The sequence below is a fragment of the Rhipicephalus microplus genome, chromosome 4 (genome assembly GCF_043290135.1).
Source record: "Rhipicephalus microplus isolate Deutch F79 chromosome 4, USDA_Rmic, whole genome shotgun sequence".
Lineage (NCBI taxonomy): Eukaryota > Metazoa > Arthropoda > Arachnida > Ixodida > Ixodidae > Rhipicephalus > Rhipicephalus microplus.
In genome coordinates, this window is record NC_134703.1 from 13,793,207 (window position 1) to 13,797,052 (window position 3,846).

The following is a 3,846-nucleotide window of genomic DNA, read 5'->3' on the forward strand; positions in this document are numbered from 1 at the left end:
CGAATTGTGGTTTAACAACCACAAACACATCTCCACATAGAGCGTCTTCAAGACGTCATGTGCTGAAGTGTTTGATCAACCGGCTGTCCATAAGCATCGGACAGAACAGCGCTTGCGCGTCCGCCCTCAGCAGACAAGCGAAAACTTTCCCAGCTATATTGAGAACGTCGTCAACCTTTGTCGTCGTGCGAATGACACCATGCCCGAATCTGACAAGGTCGAACACATCCTGAAGGGCTTTGACGATGGTGCATTTCAAATGCTCTTGGCTAGGAATCCGAGCTCAGTTTCCGAAGTCATGAGCTTGTCTCAGAGCCACGACGAGTTGAAGAAGCAACGCACTCTGACACGGCAGCCTCAGCATGGTGTTGAGTCGCTGTCGAATTTCGACACCATGCCTGGCGATTCTCCGTTGCTTCAGCAAGTCCGAGCCTTTGACCGTGACGGAGTCGCCCGCCAACTTTCCCTAGTGCCCTTTACTCTCTTCACGCTGCAACTTCGGAAGAGGTTGCCCAGGCTGTTCCCCTTGCGCACCACGAGCCGCCTCTATCTAGCCGTGTGCCCTGCCCACGTGTCGCGCCGCCAGTAGGCGCTGGTGTCGCCTATCCACCAGCCGTGCAGCCTGTGGCCGCGCCCCTAACGTATGAAGCACAGCGCGTGGCTCTTTCCGTCACCTGTTCGCAAGAGATGCAGCCTGTAACCGCGCCGCTCACAAATGCAGACGCTGAGCGTAGGCTTCCGCAACTGCCCTACACCACGCGCTCACAGCCCGCACACGCGGTTGCCTATACTGCACCTTGGGTGCACAACCAGTCACCAATCCTTGGAGGACGGCCGATAACCGACAGATTTGCTACTTGCTTCGCCTGACTCCCTCCCGGCTATATATATACACACACACACACACACATATATATATATATATATATATATATATATATATATATATATATATATATATATATATATATATATATATATATATATATATATATATATATATATATATATATATATATATCTTCATTGAGCAACTCGTTGTGCCTTTCGCGTTGTGTGACACCTGGTGTTATTGCACTTTGCACTTTTCTACCATGCTACACTACCATACGTGATCCCGGCACGTCACCTGCACGGGAGTTTCAAGCACTGTCGTGGCTGTTTAGGATAATACTGGAATGGTGCGCACAGGGACAAGTTTTAGGGCCTATCTGATCACAAGCTCTTTTCTCGTGTCATTTTTTTAGAGAGCCGAAGAATTTTCAGCGAGCTTTGGCGACTTTGAGTTTGTCTGTCTATCTATCTATCTATCTATCTATCTATCTATCTATCTATCTATCTATCTATCTATCTATCTATCTATCTATCTATCTATCTATCTATCTATCTATCTATCTGTCTGTCTATCTATCTATCTATCTATCTATCTATCTATCTATCTATCCATCTATCTATCTATCTATCTATCTATCTATCTATCTATCTATCTATCTAGCCGCTTACGCCTTTCACCTCTCCAAGCCATTTTGATAGTGGTATCAATACTAAAATAGGTATGGCGTGACATGACTGAACGACGAGAATAACTGACTAGTCGTAACATGAAAATTATGCCACGCATGTCATGAATGTCATGATTTACATTTCATGGCCCCGCAGCTCTTGCGGTGGTTTTGCTCACATCACACATTGCAAAACTGGTATATGGTATGGCATTACTGCATGGCGAACATAAGTGATAGACCCTAACGTAGAAATCATGACATGCATGCCATGTAAGCCATCACTACACGCTATGCTCATGATGTGCTCGTGGCCATTTCGCTAACGTCACATACACCGAAATTGATATTACGTGACGCGTACGGACGAAGAAGGTAAATGACACGACCAAACATGATGATCATGACATGCGTGTCATGCAAAACATGACTACCTACCACGCTCATAGTGCGATCGTGGTCGTATTGCTTGCTTCACATATACGAAATTTGGTGTTAAGCTGCTTCATTGGATGACGAAGGTATATGATTGGTTTGAACATGATACTCATTATATGCTTGTCGTGTAAGAACATAATTATACGCCACGCACATGACGTGCTCGTGGCCATTTTGCTAGCTTAATATATCCAAATTTGGTATTACGGAACGTAAATGTATGACGAAGGTGTATGTGTGGTGAAAACATGATAATCTTGAGATTCATTCATGTAGCAACATGATTACATGCCACGCTCATGATGTGCTCCCGCCCGTTTCGCTAGCTTCACATACACCAAATGTCTTATTACTTGACGCGAATGGACGACCGGGGTTGCCACTTGTGGCTACTTTTCGCCAAATTGGCGAATTTGAGAGGCCCGTGGCGACCTAAAAACTAATTGGTGACATGGCGATTTTTAGGCAATTTTACGACTGAGCTATGTATTCTATTTTTAGCGTCTTCAAAACGAATTGGCATTAGCATTTGGGGGGGCAAAGTTCCCTAGTGTGGGTCGTGCGTCCACGATGCATGTAGTCGTCGTAGTAGTAGTAGGTAGCCACCTCCACAGCTGGACTAGAGGAGCGGCACACGCGCACCCTTTTCAATTGAGGAGGAAACCCGCGTACGTTAATCATACATAAAAAGATAGTTGTTCCTGATAAAATAACTTACAGAGACGAGTATTGATGACATGACCCCGTATCTGCATGTTTCACAGCAAATGTCGTCGAAAGACGATAGTCTTGCGTCTAAAGAGAGCGAACAAAATGTTTATTTGATGTTCGGCGCGAAAAAAACGCTGATTTTATTTCGGAGGCACTGCGTAAGAGTCTCGATCCGTGCAGCGAAGGCAAACGAGCGCATCGAGGCACGTTTGACACGAGCGCTGTCTGGCAGTTACCTTTGAAAACGAAGGAAGGCGTACGCGCCTGTCTCGGAGGCGATAAGGTGTAGAACGCAAAGTGACGGACAGGTGCCATCGCCATGGTGTCTGAGCAAAACGTTGGAAATACTTGCCTTTTTCAGCATCACGTTGCAATATCAGCGTAGCGTGATAAACGCTACGGTCTTTAGAATTATTTACGCATGCCTTCTGAAGTGTAAAGACACACATATAAAATGTTGACGTGTTGTTATGGTGCCCCAGATATGCATCATAGTTGCTTTTTATTTGACTATCACTCAAGTATGAACGCTGAAACTGGAGCATTATTGCTGGGTGCTGCGGATGAGGTTGGCCGTTGGGGGTATCGTTTGGAGCCATTGGAATAGCGTTAACCTGGACAAACAGATAAATGCACAGACAGGCAGACAGACATAAAGAAAACAGAGTAGACAGACAGACAGACAGACAGACAGACAGACAGACAGACAGACAGACAGACAGACAGACAGATCAAAATTTTTGCGTCGAAGTACCCCAGGAAAGGCTATTTTCTTTAAAAACTAGTATCAGAAGGACGCACTTTGAGCACAATCTGAGCAGAAAGGGTTGCCATGCTAAACTCGCTGGGCGTAACCTCCTTGGTTTTAGCAAGGTTTAGTGAGGGTTGGGCTGCAGGCCATGAACTTAGTAAACTAGTATACAGCCATGAACTAGAGGTTGTCAAATGTGGGAAGTAGAGACGAAGCACAGGCTGTAAGAAAGTGTGCGAGTGCCACCTCTCGTTTAGTTCTTGGAATGTCCGCTGGATGTTGGTACTTCTATATGGGGATTATATGATGAAAAGATGCGAGATGGCGGTACTTGGAGTGTTCACTAGATGGTCGGATTGACGGACAGACAGCCATATGCATGGACGGGCGCACGGATGGATGGACGGATGGACGCATGGATGGACGCAGAGACGGACGTATGGA